The sequence below is a fragment of the Echeneis naucrates genome, chromosome 2 (assembly GCF_900963305.1).
Source record: "Echeneis naucrates chromosome 2, fEcheNa1.1, whole genome shotgun sequence".
Lineage (NCBI taxonomy): Eukaryota > Metazoa > Chordata > Actinopteri > Carangiformes > Echeneidae > Echeneis > Echeneis naucrates.
In genome coordinates, this window is record NC_042512.1 from 6,634,520 (window position 1) to 6,655,636 (window position 21,117).

General features: G+C 42.1%; 10 non-coding genes across 10 annotated transcripts; 6 read left to right on the top strand and 4 right to left on the bottom strand.

Moving 5' to 3' along the window:
* Positions 1 to 1,215: 1,215 nt before the first annotated feature.
* trnar-ucg (transfer RNA arginine (anticodon UCG)) lies at positions 1,216 to 1,288 on the bottom strand. Its single transcript has one exon. It is a non-coding gene; the product is annotated as a tRNA-Arg (tRNA).
* A 438-nt stretch (positions 1,289 to 1,726) lies between these two features.
* On the bottom strand, positions 1,727 to 1,798 carry trnae-cuc (transfer RNA glutamic acid (anticodon CUC)). The gene has a single exon. It is a non-coding gene; the product is annotated as a tRNA-Glu (tRNA).
* A 127-nt stretch (positions 1,799 to 1,925) lies between these two features.
* trnap-cgg (transfer RNA proline (anticodon CGG)) lies at positions 1,926 to 1,997 on the top strand. The gene has a single exon. It is a non-coding gene; the product is annotated as a tRNA-Pro (tRNA).
* Positions 1,998 to 3,143: 1,146 nt separating this feature from the next.
* Positions 3,144 to 3,215, top strand: trnam-cau (transfer RNA methionine (anticodon CAU)). The gene has a single exon. It is a non-coding gene; the product is annotated as a tRNA-Met (tRNA).
* Positions 3,216 to 4,253: 1,038 nt separating this feature from the next.
* On the top strand, positions 4,254 to 4,325 carry trnaa-ugc (transfer RNA alanine (anticodon UGC)). The gene has a single exon. It is a non-coding gene; the product is annotated as a tRNA-Ala (tRNA).
* Positions 4,326 to 5,164: 839 nt separating this feature from the next.
* trnat-ugu (transfer RNA threonine (anticodon UGU)) lies at positions 5,165 to 5,238 on the top strand. Its single transcript has one exon. It is a non-coding gene; the product is annotated as a tRNA-Thr (tRNA).
* Positions 5,239 to 5,871: 633 nt separating this feature from the next.
* Positions 5,872 to 5,943, bottom strand: trnap-cgg (transfer RNA proline (anticodon CGG)). Its single transcript has one exon. It is a non-coding gene; the product is annotated as a tRNA-Pro (tRNA).
* A 385-nt stretch (positions 5,944 to 6,328) lies between these two features.
* On the top strand, positions 6,329 to 6,400 carry trnae-uuc (transfer RNA glutamic acid (anticodon UUC)). Its single transcript has one exon. It is a non-coding gene; the product is annotated as a tRNA-Glu (tRNA).
* A 563-nt stretch (positions 6,401 to 6,963) lies between these two features.
* On the top strand, positions 6,964 to 7,037 carry trnah-gug (transfer RNA histidin (anticodon GUG)). The gene has a single exon. It is a non-coding gene; the product is annotated as a tRNA-His (tRNA).
* Positions 7,038 to 8,837: 1,800 nt separating this feature from the next.
* Positions 8,838 to 9,028, bottom strand: LOC115058027 (U2 spliceosomal RNA). Its single transcript, XR_003842012.1, has one exon. It is a non-coding gene; the product is annotated as a U2 spliceosomal RNA (small nuclear RNA).
* Between the last annotated feature and the right edge of the window lie 12,089 nt (positions 9,029 to 21,117).

Below are 21,117 nucleotides of genomic sequence, written 5' to 3' on the forward strand. Positions count from 1 at the left end.
TAAGAAGAAAGAAAGGACACATTGACAGAACCACTGTGCTTCATACCAGGACACAGCAGCGTGAATCATGAATCATCATGAATCATGTTCGGGAAATGTTTATGACAAATTCATGACTTTGGCTGATTTCAAAAAATAAATATAAATAAATAAAACATTTTGTCCAAATTGCAAACAGAACAACCCCAAAGAGAAACACTCATGCAGAAATGAATCAGCAGTGTCTCTGACTGATGTGATCTGAGTTAGAAGACATTGATTCTTCACTTCTTTATTGTCTTTGTCAGTTAATGCTGCCCCAACAAGCAGCATTGACTGAATCCAAGTGAATCAAGTCAGCAAACACGTTGGATAATTAATTGTGACTCCGAACTTTTTTCCAGTTTGTTGAATAAATGTGTTGTCCTCCTTCAGCAGGAAGTTTCTGTGGGCTTGGTAACGGTTTGAAGAACAGAATGATCAGACAACGATCCTCTTAAATTCATGAGGACCGTTAGCATATGATGAGAGGACTGTTAACTGCAGTGATTAGGGATTAGGGTTGTGTTGTTGGAGCTGATCTCAAGAAATCTATTTATAATAGCAAATCATCTTTTTTTTTTTTTTAACTGAATTTCTGAGCAGGACAACCCCAAAGAGAAGCATTTATGGAGAAAGTTAACAAGCAGCTGTGTTGTGTTAGAAACACCAAACATGTCCAGAAAAGACAGACTGTTCTGTGTATTTCCCTGAAGAGTTGCCAGACTGTGTTCACACCTTGATTACTGCCATCACAGTTCACCTTTTGTGTCTTTCTTTTGTCATCCCTCACAAAATTTTATTTGCTGGCACAGAGGCACGAATAGAAAAATGGCGAGGGGGGCTGTGACTTGGTTCCCATCATTCATATTAAAGAGCCGTTCAAGAGACTCTCTGTGATCTCTGTGAACATAAATCTTTACCTCGGTCTTCTGATCCAAAGTCAAACACCTTGTCCTTTGGGCCATGTGGGGTCTGAGTGTGGCCCATTTTAATGTCCTGTTGTCAGTTTAGTGTCTGTTCTTGTCATATTTCATTGCTTCAACATTCATCAGGATGAAGGCAGCATCAAGCAGCAGAGGTCAGTGTTGGCCATGACCTGAGATCAGATCCACCTTCTGTGGAGGAGATCTGAAAAACCTCACTTATTTCTGTAAAATGGACACAGTTTAGTCCGTTCACCTACACACAACTGCCCAACCACGAAGGGACTCGAACCCTCAGTCTTCTGATCCGAAGTCAGACGCCTTGTCCATTAGGCCACGTGGTCATTGGGTCAGTCAGCTCTGCCTGGATACAACAGTGGTCAGAGCTGTATGATGTATGTTTATACTGAAACTCTGACAGCTCTCCTCCATCTCACTCTGTTACCAGTTTGCCCCAGCTGTGCGGTACGCTCGCCCACTGAGCTACATCCCCTGCATGGTGTGGTAGCTTTAGCAGCTTGACGGGACTCCATTGATGATGGCTTTTATCGAGGTTGTGCATGTGCGCAACTCAAGGTGAACATACTCAGAGTTGATTGAACCAACTAAGATCAGCTGTTCTGGAACCAGATACTTAGAGTTTCTCATCTCAGAGTAAGTCAACTCAGAGTTCAGGGATAGACTCAAAGTTCGTTGAAACTCCTACCTGAAATACCCCCCAGGTGCATGATGACATATTTATGCTCTGGGGTCAATCACCTGTATTTTTCAGTAAAAACATTTTCCCTGACCGGGAATCGAACCCGGGCCGCTGCGGTGAGAGCGCCGAATCCTAGCCACTAGACCACCAGGGAGTGTGTGGGTGCCAAATGTTGTAGTGTAGGAGCAATGTTCTGTGTGAGATTTTTTTTGATGACTGAAAAGTTCTCCCCCTCAGAACATTTTAAATTCCATAAACCTCCTGCTGTACCTCCTGCTTCAGGCTTGTTGGTCTAGGGGTATGATTCTCGCTTCGGGTGCGAGAGGTCCCGGGTTCAAATCCCGGACGAGCCCGTTGTCATGTTGCATGGCACATTTATCAGACAGTAATCTTTAAGGTGGAGTCAGAGACATATTAGAACATAACAACAGTGCAGGAGAAGGAAGGGAGTTGATATATTTAGACTTCTTCATTTTTAAATTGCAAAACTTGCTTAAGCTAAACTCTCCTCCATTTAAACTCAAATCTGTGAAAAACTTCTGACATGCCCAAACAAATTCCACATGGCCAAATCCACCAGGGCTTGCATTAACCGAGAATTCTCCGTCATTGATGGATTTTTTTTTTTTCTTAAAGATTTGACGCACAAAGTAAACAAATCATCATCATCAAGATCACAGGTTGGTAACATCACCTGTAAGGAGAGTGGAGCAGTGGAAGAGTGCTGGGCCCAAAACCCAGAGGTGGATGATGGAAACCATCCTCTGCTCAGGCAGTCATCAAATAATAAACAATGTTCTACGAAAAGGGCAATCACCAAATTTCCATCTGCTCAACACAGCCACAACAACTAGCTCACTTGTTTTTTTATCATTTCATTTTCCCTCAGCAGGCCTTCTTCTGCTGTGTTGCCGTTATTTTGGCCTCCATGTGCGATCTTCATCCTCTTTGGCATGATGTTTGTGTTTGTCAGTGTGTTTCGCTGTAGTCCTCCTGTGCATGTACTGTGATGTGACTCTGTCTGCCAGCTGGTATTTACATGGAATTATGGGGAGCCAATGACATCACAGTCACTTCAAAGGCAACTGAATCATTTCAAAGGCGATGGAATCTTGTCCCAGTAATGTCTTATAGAGCAGAATACACAGTTTTGTTTTTTTAGACTAAGCAGCGGTTCTGCTTTGAGTGGCCTTTTGTTTTGATGAACGTGGCTAGGATTCGGGGCTCTCACCGCCGCGGCCTGGGTTCGATTCCTGGTCAGGGAAAGTGTTTTTACTGAAAAATACAGGTGATTGAAAAATTGAATTATTTTGAACTCTCTCGAAATAGCTTTGAAACCTGTTGATGTTGTTAAAGCAGCCTTTTCTATAATTACTGAAGTGTGCTTCGACAAACACAAAATCTTTCCCAGATGATCACATCCACTTTGATGTGGAAAGTGGATGTGGCGGTTAAAAATTACACTAATTTCCAGAGGAGACTGCAACCAGAACACCCTGAGCAGAGTGGCGCAGCGGAAGCGTGCTGGGCCCATAACCCAGAGGTCGATGGATCGAAACCATCCTCTGCTACATATACAATATTTCTTCCTTGCTAAGCGTCACACCATGGAACCACAAGGATGCAGCTGAGGGTCTGCTGATGGTGTCCTGAGGTGACAGCAGTTTGTAGTCTGTCATATAATACAGACTGGAGTATAACAGTCACTTATTTAGTGACCTGTTTTGTCTCAGCAAGAATTTGGTTCAGGTGTCATCAGAGGAAATGACATGATGAACAGCAAACAATGTTTGTTGCAAGGATCATGTAGCTCTGCATACTGTAGGGTATCATCAATATCACAGGTTGGTAACATCACGAGTGGGTAGGCTATTGCCTTAGTATGTATTTGTATCAATAAGTGACGGACACAGATGTGTTTTCAGAGACAGACTGCAGAGAAACTGGTCCGTTGGCATGATCACAGTGATCATGGCTGCTGATTGATGTGTCTGCTGGTGGGTGTGTTGATCAGTATGTGGGGAGTGTTCATTAGCCAATCAATGACCAGTGTCGGCTGGAACATGTCACACGCTGTTATGACTCTTACCAAAGTTTGTCTTCTGTGAGAAGCTGTCGGTCACCAAATTTCCATCCATTCCATTCCATTCATCAAAATGGATTCTTTCATCAAATGTTCCTAAACTTCTATTAAAGGCAGCATTATTGCAGCAGGCAGCACTCTATGGTGGAGGTCATGAGAAAAAAATGGGAGGAGTCTTTGATCTCTCTGATGTCATTAGAACCTTTGTGACATCACAGAATCTGTGTCTGAGCTGTGTCTCTTTTGTACTTTATTATAGATGACAGAAAAAAACTCCAGATAAGAAGCAGCTGTACATGCAGTGACTAGTTCTCCTGCTCAGGTATCGTCTCTCAGGGCGTCATGTGTTGTCTTTGTGTGTCTTTGTGTCCGATGCTTCACAGCACACAGGCCAAAGTACGTGCTGGCCTTCATGGCTCACATGTACAGATGAGTTACCTCAATGTAAGTATCATAGGTACAGCACAGCTAAAGCTGTACAGTACAGCTAAAGCTGCTAAAACTGCTAAAGCTAGCACACCATCCAGGGGATGTAGCTCAGTGGGAGAGCGCATGCTTTGCATGTATGAGGCCCTGGGTTCAATCCCCGGCATCTCCATTGCTGTTAATGAAGCACATTGTCAGGAGAGACATGTTACAGGCTGCTGTGGAGTGGTAATTGAGGCATCAGAGTGTTGGAGAGCAGAACTCTTTCCTGTGCTTCAGATATACTGTTTGTTTCTGAGCTGATCATTAATAATCAATGAATGATCAATAATCTTCTCAGCTGTTCTGAATGGTGACAGTGGGGCAGCCTTTGTGTTTACATCTGAATCACATGTGATTTTGGAAATTCTTCAAAGCAGCTTCAAAGGAAGAGTTTCATTCTGGCAGGATTGTGACATCATCAGGTGACATCATCAGGTGATGTATCAAAGGCAGCAGCTCTTCAGACTCACATCACAATTAGTTTTGTGTCTTATTAGGCTCCATTTGGTGGAAGCGGTGAATCGCAGGATTCAGGGGGAATACATCCATACATACATCTTCACTGAAATAATGACACCTGTGAGAAAGCTCAAAGCTGTGTCCAAAGGTTTGGAGGAGAAAATTTCATGATTTGGCAGGAGTCATGACTTTGTGGGATACTTAGGATGAGGTATCTTCAGCATACAATGAACATTAGTCCCTTTACTGGCGGTAACCCTTCAGATTATGAGACTGACGTGCTGCCTGCTTCACCAACGAGGGCTGGAACCCAGAGTAAGTAAAAGAGGGAGATGGAGGAGAGCTGTCAGTGTTTCAGTATAAACATACATCATACAGCCCTGACCACTGTTGTATCCAGGCAGAGCTGACATTAAAACAATACAAAAAGAAACTCCACCCCTTTATCATCCAACCCAACTGTAGCATACACATTACAATTCCATCATCACATCCTACAGCTAAGAGAGTGGTGCTGTGGCTTAGCTGGTCAAAGCGCCTGTCTTGTAAACAGGAGATCCTGGGTTCAAATCCCAGCAGTGCCTCCTTGTTAATGTCAAGTATTGTTAAAAAAGAAGCGTGAGCAAAGTCCAAGTGAAGCTCCTGCTGGCTATCAGAAGGGATTTAGAAGTAAAATATGCTCTTTTTCAGCTGTTATGTTTAAACTGCAAAGTACTTTATGAACCAACATCAAAATGTTGGAAACGCCGTGCTGTCGGGTGGCGCCGGTGTGTGTGTGTGTGTTTGTTTGTATGTGAATTCATGCACATGAGTGGCATTTGACACTCAGGTCAGAGTGGGTCTTACAAACATAGGCATCACATTTGCAGCATCTCAGGCTTGTTTTGTTGTCTCTTTTCTGACCCAGATAGGCTTGGAGGTCTACCAGGTCCAACTCTCCAGATGAAACTGCAGAGAAACTGGCAGTACTGATGCTGAGCTGCTTAAAGTGTCTGTCTTATAAACAGAACATCCTGCATTCAAACCCCAGACGTGCTTCACTCTCAGTGGAGTTCATGCTCATCACTTCCTGTATTACAGCTTTTGCTTGCAGTTTCTGGACAAAACAAAGTGGTTGTTGCGCAGATGGAAATTTGGTGATTGACCGCTTTTCATAGGAGACAAACTTTGGGAAGAGTGATGACAATCAGGAACTGATAATGGCGACATAATACCAAGGGCTCGTCTGGGAGTTGAACCCAGGACCTCTCACTCCCGAAGCGAGAATCATACCCCTAGAGCAACAAGCCTTTTACAGCAGGATAATTTAAAATGTTTTACACTGCAGTCAGATGTTTTCTGAGGGGGACAACTTTTCAGTCATCAAAAATCTTGACCGGTGCATCTACTGGCACCGGATGTGCAATCAAAAGTAAAAACTAAACTATTCTGTCCAGCTACAGCTGCGTCAGGTTAAAAACCCGCTCTAATTTGAAATGCTCGCCTTTGATGGAAGTTAAGTCCATAAAAATGGTTGCATTGGTGCCCACACCCTCCCTGATGGTTTAGTGGCTAGGATTCGGCACTCTCACTGCCATGGCCTCGGTTCGATTCCTGGTCAGCGAAAGCCTTTTTAATTGAAAAATGCAGGTGATTGACCCCATAACATAAAAATGTTATCATGCACCACACAAGTCCCATATGGTCTAGCGGTCAGGATTCCTGGTTTTCACCCAGGCGGCCCGGGTTTAACTCCCGGTATGGGAATTTATTTCACAACAATGGACGTACCGCGAGCGTGTCCTGTTACTTTGATTAACATCTACGACTGATCTACATCCTCTTTGAATCTTTACCTAACCACAGAGGCTCTGAGCTACTGCAGAACGGGAAAAGAAAAACCATCTGATGAAGCCTCCTCTCTGTTTTGGGTGGTGGGTGCATGTTATTCACATGTTATATAGGTGAAGGTTATTCTCAATCCTTCTCACACTAAATCAGATGGCAGAGGTTCCACTGAGAGCTGAACTCAGATCAGTGCATTCAAAGTACACAGTCCACAGAAAGTCTGACTTCCTGCCTCCCTCATGTAAAGACAGAACAGTCAGTGAGTGTCCCTCACCTGTCTCTGTGACACAATTATCAATGTGTTTGGCAACACCAGAGGAAGGTTAGTCTTTTCTCTACATTATTCACAGTAATGGAACTTTCTTGTCTGCATCCATCCATCCAGCAATATGAAGGTTCAGGATCTATGTCAGACACAAAGGGAGCAACATTTAGGATCATTATAGCTGGAACAGCAGGCTGTAACAGGAACTGATCATCATGTCTCTGTGGCGCAATCGGTGAGCGCATTCGGCTGTGAACTGAAAGGATGGTGGCTCGAGCCCACCCAGGGACGGTCTTTGTTTAATTCACTGGTATTATAGTTCACACATGGAAGACCGGAGGATTTTTAAGTTGATGCTCAGTTATCTCCATCTAGTGGACAGATGGTAGAAGTTGATTCCTGAAAAGAGGAAGTGACTTTTCCTCAGATCAAACTGTTGAAGGAGAACGAGCAGCTTCTTCTCTTCACATGTTTCCTCACTGACTCAAATAGATGGAGAATGTCATTTATCAGTTTCTCCAGTAATGTGTACAGTTGTCACTGTGCTGCTCCTGACTCAGTGATGCTGTTGGATGCTTATAGTTCTTAAAGTGTGGGCTCCACCCCACTGGTGGGGAACAGAGACATGACAGGTGGGGCGTGACAAGCTGGAGGAAATGTTCCTTTTCATTCTGATCTTTGTTAAAGCCTTTCTTTATGAACAACAAAGATCTGACATTCAAAACAGCCACACACAAACAAAGTAATCATGAACAGCCTGCATGGAGTCTAAATGAAAAGAACATCAGATGGAGACTTTTCATTTGAACATTTTAAGACAGGCATATTTCTTCAGCATTTTGTTGGGGCAGGTGGGACTTAAACACTGACCCTTGTTCAAAGTTGCAGCTTGGTGCGGGACGCCTGGTCAGCTACAGGGAGAGTTCACTTCTGTCACTCTGGTTAATGAGACATTAGAGAAAAATGCACATGTTCTCCCCGTCAGGGAATCGAACCGCGGCGAACAGGCGGAGATACTGTCCACTATACTAACGAAGCTCCCGCATGTCTCTGAGACATGCGTGACCATCAAGGAGCTTTAACTGTTTACACTCTGACTTCATTTTCCAACAGGGGAACCCCCCTGGTGGTCATTAGATAAACTGCAGGTGGAAGTCTCAGTACTTTTTAACCAGCACATCCACTTTTATAGAAAGTTTATGTTCCTTAACTTATCAGATACAACAATAACACAAAGTTACAATGATCAGTCCAGTCAGACATTTCTGTGCATCTCTCTGCGCATGCGCTCAACCATTTGAAGCGAACGTGAGATAGTGTGACTTATGCATCTGTGTCATGTTGGAGATCAATGAAAGACAGGAAATGCCTTTGATCTCCAGTGACGTCACAAAGTGTCGTTGTGGAGTTATTGTTGTTGATGTTGTTCTGAAAGATCTGCATTAGTGAAACATTCATTCATACACAAGGACATCACGTATATTGTTGGAATAGAAAACCTTATTTTTTCTGTGTGTGCTCCTGAGAAAGAGGCTCAAATCCAAACCCAGGAGACAGAAGTTGAGTGAGTCAGTGAGGAAGAAGCTGCTCGTTCTCCTTCAACAGTTTGATCTGAGGAAAAGTCACTTCCTCTTTTCAGGAATCAACTTCTACCATCTGTCCACTAGATGGAGATAACTGAGCATCAACTGAGAACTGAGTTCTTCATCATCTGGAAACAGACAGCATTGTTTTCTTCAGCTGGAGCTCTTTGTTCAAATCTACATTGAGATTCAGAGCCAAATGTTTTTCCTTTCCTGGATTTACTTCATCATTTCAGTCACTCTGTGGATTCAGCTGACAAATGCAAAATACAACCAACATTTAAACGATGACGTGTTGAAAGAAAACTTTATTGATTCAGTCTGGTCAGCAGAATATAACCTGATGAAATCAGCAACATTAAACTGATGTTTCTACATGAATGCATGACTGATTCTAAAACCATAAACTGAACATGAACACTCTGTACACTCAGCGTTACACACATGAAGACAACATCATGTGTTTAAGGTGATGTTGAGCTGAACAGGACTTGTATTGAACACACAGAGGGAGTGCACCGTTCCTGGAGATACTGCAATACCAGGTCGATGCGTGGAGTGGACGGAGCAAGCCCCTATTCCATCGCCCTGTTCCAAAAATCTATTTAATATATGGTCCCCGGGTAGGAGACGTATCAGATATTAAACTGATAAGAACAGATACTACACTTGATCTTAGCCAAAAGGCCGAGAAGCGATACCGCTCAGCTGTCGGAGGTAACGGAGTGTTTCTCCGCACCGACCCGCTCAGTGAGGGGTCAGAGTCGGCTTCAGTAACAACATCACTCCGAGAGAGAGACACAAACAGAAGACATGAAGAAACGAAGGAGGGATCAGAAAACAACCACAGACATGTTATTTTCACAAAGTTACGTTGTAGAGCAAAGAAAACGTCTCTTCTTGGTCACCTGCAAAACTTCATATCTATGTCAGTTTACCAGCTGAATATTATTGTGAAAACATCAGTTTGTCCTCTCATGTGATTGGCCTCATGGTGTGTCCATCAAAATAACCCCCCTGTCTGCACGGATTCTCTGAAGATTCGGCTCTCCTCGACTGGACTCGGCTTTTTTCGACCGAAAGAGAGAATAATAAAATGAAAGAGTAACTTTATCTCCCACAGAATAAAACCACAAATTAAATATTTAAAATAGCATTTTACCCAACTTTAACCCAACATTAGCTTAATGCTAACATGCAATAGAAAACGCCATAGACCGGCTAACGGGATTATCATCGGTACCGCGATCATTTTAAAGAGTCACTGAACTTATTTCAACTCAAACATGACAGTGTTACAAAAGTAACACGGGACAAATGTAACACTCAGAATCGGATGAATGTAAACGCACTAAATGACGTCACCACTTTCAGCAAGCAATACTCCCCAGAACAGAGAAAAATCATATCATAGTCATATTTCCACTAAATTATTGCCGGAAAATTTGTCAGAGCGGACAATTTTTCGATTTAAACATTGTGATTATCATTTCCTGTGTCACATCTGTCAAGATATAATAGGTGATTTTGTTTTCTAACACATCCTGAAGTTTGAAATGTCGGAGTTTTGCGGTTTCGGAGAAAACCTGGCGTAAATGTTAGAGGTCCCTGTCTGGACGAGAGTAATGCAGCCGCAGTCTGCGAGGTAACAGCTTATCAAAACACAAGCTGTTGTGCCTTTAAACTGGAAGAGTGAGATAACACCTGTTATGAGATTCTTTATACTTGTCTATGTCATAGAAGTCAGAGAAACCAGAGAGCGTTGAAAGAACTGAGGTTCTCCTAACTCCTCATTATTAACTAAAGCTGTGCCCCGTGTGAGGCTCAAACTCACGACCTTCAGATTATGAGACTGACGCGCTGCCTACTGCGCCAACGAGGCCTGAATGCCTGAAAGACCTCAGACCTGTCAGGAGCTCCCCGCACAACACGGGCTGAACCAGCCACACACCGGGCAGGCCGGTACATGATGCACAGCACAGAAGTGCAAAGCTCTGGAATAAATCCTATTTTAGCCACTCTCCCTTTTTTCAGAGGCTGTTTGAATCAACACATGATGATTAACACACATCCATGTTAAACATGACAATCTTTTCTCTTTTTGATTCCCCATTCTTCATTGACACATCTCTCTGTACAGCTACAATTACAGTTTCAATCAGACTGTATTAGCTGTTAATTGATTTGCTGGCTGTTTGCTGCACTGTTAAAAAGGAGGCTTGACTATTTTTTTACAAAGTGAAAACATAAATCCCCCAAAAAACATTTGCATTTTGAAGTATTCCTTTCTCGAGGGATGACCCGACTGAGATTAATGCTTTAAAATGCAGACACTGGATGTTTAAAAGGAAACTTTTTTTTTTACAAATGAACAGCGAGCTTGTACTCAGGTGATTTGCGTTTGATAGATTAACATCTGACTGTATCCTCATCTAACTTCCTCTACAGAAGTTCCATTAAAAAGACACAACAGTCTCTCTGACCAATCAGTTAACTGCACAGTCTCCATGTCTCCCTTTGGAACAGCCTGAAGTTTTGTGGAAGAGGTGAAACCAAACCAGATACTATCCAACAAAACCAGCTGAGTAGAGTGCTGTGGACTTGAACCGGGAACAGGCTGAATAATTTCAATGCAGATAAAGGTTGTGTATGTTGGCTGGTTAAAGCAGCCTGTGTTTAAATCCCAGCAGTTCCTTGTTGCTAAAGTCAGATGTTGTAGAGACAAACTACTTTTGGGTTTTCATCAGCTGTAGATTGCAACAATCAATATTATAGATATGACAGACAACATTCTCAACCAATGCAAAAAAAAAGTCTGCAAATGCAAATCTCACACAGAGCAATGAAGAACACTGTTTATGATCTGAATCTTTGCTTTCTTCTGTTCACACAGTACCTTGGAATATGAAAGACCATATTTTATATATTAATATATATATATTATATATTAATGTTTAACATTCGTTTTTACTGTGTGCTGCAAAAATGTATCAAATAATGGAAAAATAAAAAACCATTATCAATATAATTATCCTTAACAAGCAAGTGGAAAGTTTAGAATCATTACGATACAGTCTGACTGATAAAGCTCAATTAACTTCAATATATTCATTTCACCGTTTTATACATTTTCATGAATTTTTTTACAATGTGAAAACATAAAAAAAAGTTTGTATTTTGAAGTATTCCTTTCTTCATTTCTTCATTTCAAGAATGATCTGACTTTGAGTTTAATGCTTTAGAATGGGGCCACTGAATGTTTAAAAGGCATTTTTTTTTTTTTTTCAAATGAGCTACGAGCTTGTACTCGTGTGATTTGTGTTTGATAAATTTGCGTCTGACTGGATCCTCATCTAACTTCCTCTACTGAAGTCCCATTAAAAGGACACAGCAGTCTCTCTGCACAGTCTTCATGTCTCCCTTTGGAGCAGCCTGAAGTTTTGTGGAAGAGGTAAAGCAACAAAAACAGCAGAGTACAGCTGTGGACTGAAACAGGCTGAATGATAAAGGTTGTGTATGTCAGCTGCTTCCTTGTTGCTAAAGTCACGTGTCCCCCGGCCCCTCCCCCCTGTGTTCTGTCCCAGTGGGCGTGTCCTCTCGCTCCTAATGAGGCACACCTGTCCTGCATTTCCCGCCAATCAGCCCACATAGATTCACTCCTCGGACTTCTCTTCAATGCCGGAGTATCCTGCCTCTTCTTATTGGTATCGCGTCTCTCGTTCACTGTTTTTATTTGTGTTTTATTATTATTATAATTATTATTATTATTGTGGCGGCGGGGGCTCGGAGGGGCAATTTAACCCAATACGTTTGACAGAATTACTTGTTGCACGACAACGCCACCCTGGGAATTTCACCCAGAGAGTTTTGATAAGGACACACAGGTACGTTCCACTGAAATGCTGGAGACGTGGTTCGTGGTATTAAACATATAGGTTTTATTAAGAAATCAGTTTAAAAATCAATAAAAATGAGTTATGCACGAAAAGAAAAATAAACTAACCAATCAGGGCAGAGGCTATGTAAAGAGTGACTGGGGAGTTTCCCCAAATTAAAGAAATCAGAGTGAATCACCCACACACACACAGGAGTGACCACCACCAGGGACCACAGCACACCAAACGAGGGGGGGACACCACCACCAGTCACCACCACTGGCCTCTGACCCTGGAACAAAAAAAAAAATACAATTAACCAAATGCAATCACAGCAAATACCAAGTAATTAAATAATGGGCAGGTTAAATCAAAATAAAATGTACAAAAAAATATTTTAAATACTTAAACACCGCCCAAAGAAATTAACACAAAACTACTAATTCAAAGAAAACAATCCAAGAAAACAAAAAAAAAAAGAATCACTACTCAAAAGAAGCCAAAAGTAGTTATAAATTAACCCACTAAATCCAAATACACGACTTAATACAAGGAAACAGAATAGAAATAAATAAACGAAACTAAATAATCAACCCCAAATTAAACCCCATGCATCACTCATACAGGAAATCCTTAAAAGTCAGGTCCAGGCGTCTGCCGTGGACGCGACCAAGTTGGTGCTGGTGACAGTAAGGAGTACAAGGTTGCCTGTCACCGAGCCACAGTCATTCAAATAAGCTGCGCAGTTAAGCCGGAGTCCGAGCCGACACACCACTACAGCCTGCGCAGGAGGCAACACTGCCGAAGTAGGAAAAGCAGCAGGAGAACAGTGCAGCCGAAGGGGACGAAGACAAAGCAGCAAAACTGGGGACAAAGCAGCAACCGGGAGGAGACAAAGCAGCAACCAGGAGGAAACAAAGCAACAGCCGCTCCAGAAGCCAGCGGTGACGGTAGTACTCGTCCGTGGCAGCCTCAGCCAGTTAGGGGGGTCCCGGAAGTGCGTCAAATGCTGACACAGAGCTAGAAAGAGAAACCCGCACAGTTAGTCGCCATCCCTCCAGACTCGACAGTCAGCAGAACCTGCAGAGCAAGCAGTGCCGCCGGACTGCTAGCAACACGGCTGACCCGGAAGTGAATCAGGGAGGTGCAGGAAGGGCAAGAGAACGCTGCCTCCTTTAAAGCATGACCAGGTAACGGCCGCCAGGTGTACCTAATTAATCACAGCGCCCTCTATACTGCTACATTATTATTATTATTATTATTATCGGGTCTTTTCTCTGTTTCCGTTCAGGTTCTCCGGTGTCTCTCAGTCAGCCTCTCTCTTGGTTCCCTGTTTGTTCAGTCTCGCCTTTTGTTTTCTCTCTCTGTTGTTACTTTGTTAGTTTTTCAGAAAGTCGAGCTCAGTCTGTGTTTCCTCTTTTTGTTGGACTTTTGTATCCCTACCGGACTATTTCTGTTGGGCTCGGTTTTACCGGATCTGTTTCTCCATCGGGGTCCTATTTTAGTGACCGTAACACCTCGCTGACAAACAGCAGCAGTACAACAACAAACCAAAAACAGGTTGGAGCGGTTTTAATGTTTCATACTTTGGACTCTGAAGTTATGAGGATGTAACTTTTCCTCAGCTCAAACAGACACCAGGACTGATGAGGGAGAACAAGCAGCTTCTTCTCTTCACATGAAGCTGGAAAGTGTCAGAAAGTCTCCCTGAAGTGAGTTCAGCAGGTGAGAATCTGTAAATGTGTGAACAGGATCACTGTGATCACATTGTGTTGTTTCACTGTTTGACTGGACGGAGAACTTTTCTGGATGCTGATTGGCTGTTTTCAGATGTGTACAAATATTAGTTTCTCTTTGAGTTAAAGGATGATTTGAAGAAAAGTTGTATTAATGGCCATTAAACAAATCAACAGAGCACTGATCTTCACTGTGTGTCTGCCTGCATTTGTCGTCATACTTTGACACCACAATTGTGCCAACTGACAGTTTAATGGCAGAACTGGTCTGACAGCTCAGATAATGACTGAGGCGTTGTCTTTTGATTTATTTATTTTTTTAAGATCAACATCAATAATTATCACTGACAGACTTGTCTGCACTGAAACTGTTTGATTTCTCAAACACAGTAAAGTAAAAGGCATAGTAAAATAGGTGAATTAATTTATTTTACCAAGTTTTTTTTCTGTAAATAAAACAGTTGTGCTCAATTCGAGAACAAATACAAATTTTGTGATTAAATGTAACACACTTGACTATAAATCAATAACCAAATGTAGAGTTGCCGTCACAGATAAAGATGGTTTGCCTTAGTAATTATTTCTTCCATGTTAATGAGCCAGGAGAGAACTAACGTCCTGTGATGGGTTAGTTGGAGAGAATCAGATCATAAAGCTCTGTAAATATCTAATGACCATGATTACTGAGATCAGACTGTAACTAAGACGATGACTCCACTTGGTGTAAGTCTGATTGTAATGAAGTCTACGGGAAAATAACTACACTTAATTAGTAGCAGCTACCTCTCGGGATTATTTACTGTCTGACTTCCAGACTTTATGGTTCTTTCAGGTGTCAACAATAGCAAACATTAAACGGGAAACAGAACAGGGAATTGTTATCTCCTGAGAATTGAACCAATATGAATGCAAAAATGACCACCACAGCTTCACAACAATGGAAGGACATGGAAACAGTCTTTTTTTTTTTTTTAAAGACCAAATCAAAACTCAAAATTTTTAATTTAAACATTTTTGTAACATGTCAAACATGTAAAATATAATACCTGTCACAAATGACTTTGATTGTGATGACTTAAAAAAAAGTAACAATTTCTTTTCTGTGTGTTCTCAGGGATAGGCAGAAATGTGAAGACAACCCCTGATTACCAATTATCTGTTAATATTTTATCTGTAATTAGTAGAGAACTGTTTCTTCACTTAATTCTTGTTCTAATATAAAGTAAGATTCACTGAGTAAAGTCAAGAAATTTCTAATTTAAATTCAGATTTATTTATTTATTTTTAAAGTTGCCTAAATGATCACAAATAATACATCTAAGTGAAACAACTTATTTTTTTAACAACTTTAATGATGAAGTTGATTTCCTTGAACTGGTGTGCTGTGTTACAGTTGAGCCATGACAGAACAAACTTTGGATGAACTTGACTGAAAGAATTCAGCTCTTACTGTTAATTATACACACTGAGTATTCCCAGATGAAGCCATCTAAGGTTTAAGGCAGCACACCTTGTAACGTGACATGAATTAAATCAAAGCACCATTACTACATCTCACAGTCAGATACCACAATCTAGTGGACAGAAAGAAGCACCATCAGATCTGAGATACATTTCTCTGAAACTTCCTGATTACTGACAGATCAGACTGATCCATGTGACGTTGCGGAGGCACAGTATTTAAATAATGTGTCAAAGAAACAAATGTTTAAGGTGCATCCTAAACATCAGATGAGAGAACCACCTCCTCTGGTCTGGGGTTTCCTGACACCGGTCAGACTGGTTTAGTTGTAATTTTTTTTTTTCTTCCCCTCTTGGCTTCTGAAGGAATCATTTGGCCCTCAAATTTACTTTATTAAAATTAAATCAAAAAGTAAATGGTGATCTGAGTTTGTTTGAAATAAAGTGCTAATGCCAATGTATAACATTGCAGATTGGAATTAACATGAATCAGGAATGTTCTGTTTATAAGAGAATCTGACTGAAATCAACACAGAGAGAAAAGTCAAACAGTTTGTTTGGAGTTAAAGGCTGAAGTTAATGATATATTAGTGACAGTAATGCTGATTATGTGTCCTGTGATGTAAATCCTGTTGTAATGAATCTTTTTGTTGTGTTTGTGTGAAGGTGGAGGCTCAGCTATGAATCAGTGTGAGGACAGAGAGGCGGGAGCCCCTCCCTCTAAAACCACTCTGTGTGGGGAACATGAGAGTCAGACCAAAGCTCAGAGGTGAGATGAGGATCTCTAACTGTCCATCTGTCAGAGCTCAGCACTCAGATCACTGCTCCATCATTATTCACTCTCAGTGTCACTTACATTTTTTACTGCTGAACTTTTTCTGCTGCTTTTTTATTTGTCCTTGTTTTTACAGGGAGCTCAACCAACATTTTGAAGATATTATGAGTAATAATGATAATCATACCTTTTTGTTTTTTTTCCTCGCTCTCTCTTCTGGCTTTTCCCTATTCCCTATGTGACAGCAAGTCAGCTCTGTCACTTGCATGATGAATTTGGCAACAATTTAAACCTGATGTCTTTCCTGCCTCAACCCTCCCCATTTATCTGGGTTTTGCACATGGGGACTCTGCATGAAAAGCATGCAACTCTACAACTGAGCTAGATCCCCAGGCTGATGATGATGATGATAATAATCTTTATTTGTCTTGGCCTTTTCAAATCAGGCAACAAAATGCTTAATATGAGTTAATGAAAAATATCCAAAAGGTCTATGTAATATGTACATTTAATTAAAATGAAACCCCACAATAAAATATTCTGGATCAGAAATGAAAATCAAACTTATCTTTTTCTGCTCAGTTTCTTGGTTGTTGATTATTTTAATGTCAATTTGGTTTCCACTAGTAACCAGAAGTCAAGACCAGATTCTCCTGAACTGAGCTGTGTGTCCATGAAGAGTGATCGGTCTATGAATCGTCCTATTATGTTTAAGGGAGGACAACAGTCTGCTGTATCCAGCTGTGTGTCCATGAAGAGTGATCGGTCCATGGATGACTTTATCAAAGAAAAAAGGTAAAAGCTGATCATTTGTTGTTGTTTGACTCATTAAAGGTATCAAAGCTTGTCTATCAGTTTCTCTGGTGTTCATAGAAAACTCCTGGAACAAACTGTGTGTTTGTCTTTTCTCCTCAGAGTTCAGTCTGACAAACATAATCACACAGACCTGGACTCCATATTTATGGTGTGTAAATGTTCATCCAGTGACTACAACAGACACCAACAAAGACTTGAGTTTGAAGCTGCACTCTTTAGACCAGTAGAGCTTTACTCTGTGACAGACAGGAGTTGAATTGGGATTGAACAGGTTTGGGGTGGGAGAGAGTGGGAGAGGACTGGGAGTTGTAGTTCACCACAGAGCAATAATCCATCAGCCTCAACAGATATGTTCTGTATGAATATGGTCTGTTGGAGACTTTTACAAAACATTTCTGCTCCTTCTTCTTCATCTACAGTGAATCTTAAAGTAAAGTTCAATATTTAGTTGTTTTCCAGATAATTTGAGCTGTGACTTAATAACAAAGACCAAAGTTAATCAGATTCAGTGCTGGACCTCCATGGACTCTGTCTCTACAGGGTTTAAAGATGGAATCATTCATCAGTGAACTAGTTCAGGTGGTCTGATCCATCTTCAGCCACAGTCACAGTTAATACCCTGAATTTTCACTTCCTAAGTTGATGTGTTGAAGGGCTGTATCAGTTTGGTCTTCATGTGATGATCAGGATCTCTGTGTTGTCAGAATCTAAAGTCAAACTTAGTAAGTTACACCAGTGAAGTTAGTTTAGTGAAGTCAGCAGGTCTGAATCTTTCTGTGTAGCTCTGGAAAGAGACGTGGCAGCAGATGATACAGCAGCAGCTAAAGTTGAACTCTGCTGACTGATGATCTGATGCTTTGATCCATCAGTTTATACTGAGAGTGAACTTTACACAGGATGTTATTGTGTTCCAGCTGCTGGAGGAGAACATCGTCTGTTTTGTGAAGAACGAGCTGAAGAAAATCGAAAGGAGTCTGAGTCCAGATTACCCACAATTCATGAAGAATGAGGATGATGAGGTTGATGAAGAGCAGAGGAGGAGCAGAGAGGCATTTCTGAAGATCACAGTGAACTTCCTGAGGAGGATGAAGCAGGAGGAGCTGGCTGACTGTCTGCAGAGCAGTAAGAGGATTTAACTTGATGAATCAATCAGACATTTACTAAAGTCTGAGGAGATGGAGAGAAATATGATCATATTCTTATTCCTTAGGTGAAGTAAACATCAACCTTGTAGTTTGAATTTTTTTTAATCCCTTTTGTTGTTTTTGTTCATTCAGAAACTCATAGTCTTGTTTGTCACCGTAAACTCAAATCTGGCCTGAAGAAGAAGTTCCAGTGTGTGTTTGAGGGGATCTCTAAAGCAGGAAACCCAACCCTTCTGAATCAGATCTACACAGAGCTCTACATCACAGAGGGAGGGACTGGAGAGGTCAATGAGGAACATGAGGTCAGACAGATTGAAACAGCATCCAGGAAACAGGACAGAGCAGAAACAAGCATCAGACAAGAAGACATCTTTAAACCCCCACCTGGAAGAGACCAAGCAATCAGAACAGTGATGACAAAGGGAGTGGCTGGCATTGGGAAAACCGTCTTAACACAGAAGTTCACTCTGGACTGGGCTGAAGACAAAGCCAACCAGGACATAGAGTTCACATTCCCCTTCACCTTCAGAGAGCTGAATGTGCTGAAAGAGAAGAAGTTCAGCTTGGTGGAACTTGTTCATCTCTTCTTCACTGAAACCAAAGAAGCAGGAATGTGCAGCTTTGATCACTTCCAGGTTGTGTTCATCTTTGACGGTCTGGATGAGTGTCGACTTCCTCTGGACTTCCACAACACTGAGGTCCTGACTGATCCTACAGAGTCCACCTCAGTGGACGTGCTGCTGACAAACCTCATCAGGGGGAAACTGCTTCCCTCTGCTCGCCTCTGGATAACCACACGACCTGCAGCAGCCAATCAGATCCCTCCTCAGTATGTTGACATGGTGACAGAGGTCAGAGGGTTCAATGACCCCCAGAAGGAGGAGTACTTCAGGAAGAGGTTCAGACACGAGGAGCAGGCCAGCAGGATCATCTCCCACATCAAGACCTCACGAAGCCTCCACATCATGTGCCACATCCCAGTCTTCTGCTGGATCACTGCTACAGTTCTGGAGGAGGTGTTGAAGACCAGAGAGGGAGGAGAGCTGCCCAAGACCCTGACTGAGATGTACATCCACTTCCTGGTGGTTCAGTCCAAACTGAAGAAGGTCAAGTACGATGGAGGAGCTGAGTCAGATCCACACTGGAGTCCAGAGACCAGGAAGATGATTGAGTCTCTGGGAAAAGTGGCTTTTGAGCAGCTGCAGAAAGGAAACCTGATCTTCTATGAATCAGACCTGACAGAGTGTGGCATCGATATCAGAGCAGCATCAGTTTACTCAGGAGTGTTCACACAGATCTTCAAAGAGGAGACAGGGCTGTACCAGGACAAGGTCTTCTGCTTCGTCCATCTGAGTGTTCAGGAGTTTCTGGCTGCTCTTCATGTCCATCTGACCTTCATCAAGTCTGGAGCCAGTCTGATGTCAGAAAAACAAACAACTCGGAAGTTTAAACTAATGAGGACTGGATCTAAACCAAGACGTCTCTACCAGAGTGCTGTGGATGAGGCCTTACAGAGTCCAAATGGACACCTGGACTTGTTCCTCCGGTTCCTTCTGGGTCTTTCACTGCAGACCAACCAAACGTTCCTACGAGGCCTGGTGACACAGACAGGAAGTAGCTCAGAGACCAATCAGAAAACAGTCCAGTACATCAAGACAAAGATCAGTGAGAATGTGTCTCCAGAGAAAAGTATCAACCTGTTTCACTGTCTGAATGAACTGAATGATGGTTCTCTGGTGGAGGAGATCCAACAGTCCCTGAGATCAGGACGTCTCTCCACAGATAAACTTTCTCCTGCTCAATGGTCAGCTCTGGTCTTCATCTTACTGTCATCAGAAAAAGATCTGGACGTGTTTGACCTGAAGAAATACTCTGCTTCAGAGGAGGCTCTTCTGAGGCTGCTGCCAGTGGTCAAAGCCTCCAACAAAGTTCTGTATGTGCAAATAAATCCATCCAGATTAAGTAAATCTTTTTTTTCTTAAATCACCTAATCTTATTTTACCATTTCCTCTCCAGACTGGGTGGCTGTAACCTCTCAGACAGAAGCTGTGAAGCTCTGTCCTCAGTCCTCAGCTCCCAGTCCTCTAGTCTGAGAGATCTGGACCTGAGTAACAACAACCTGCAGGATTCAGGAGTGAAGCTGCTGTCTGCTGGACTGAAGAGTCCACACTGTGAGCTGGAAGCTCTCAGGTCAGAATTCATGTTTGTGTGAATACTAAAACTGTATTTAGTTTTGTGACTGTAGTGTGACTGCTCTGTTGTCGTACCATTTGACAGCACAGATGTTGTGGTTCACCTCCACCCGGATATCAAAGCTTCCTCTCCCCTTTTTCTTCAAGCTCGTTTCATCCTCAAGGTTGCAGTTTGGCAGTCGTACCTGTCTGGCTGTTCGTACAATCCAGGAATCAAGGAGCTTAACCAGCAATTTATTTAAATATATCAAAGTATTGTCTTTTTAATGCAAATGCTAATCATCATTCCACTACATTCATACAATGTACTGGTACAATGTAATTCATTTAATTCATACAATGTACAACTTGGCCCTGCCTTGTTTGTTTGTCATCAAAGCGTATGACACGGGACAAAACTTGGAATGTCTTCAAAGACATGGTGGCTGGAAATATTGCCTTTCCAGTCTCAGCCAAAATGAGCAGGCCAATGTAGGCTTCCAAGTCAACTACATCCAAGTCTTCCCAAGTGTCCCGATCTTCAAAACGGCTGACTGCACATCCGGTTGGGCCTGGAGGCATTTTGATATTAGCAGCACTAAGTCTACCCTGTTGTTGAAGTGGAGAAAGGGACCATATTTTCATTTTGTAGGGGATTGTGTCGCTGGTGGTTGAGTGACAACAGGAGGGTCAACGCTCTAATTCCCATCAGATGATAATGCCTCCAAATCAGGGTCCTTCTCAACACAATCTTCTGTGTCACTTTCACTGTCAAAGAGCTGTTCCAACATCACTGACAGTAAACCTTT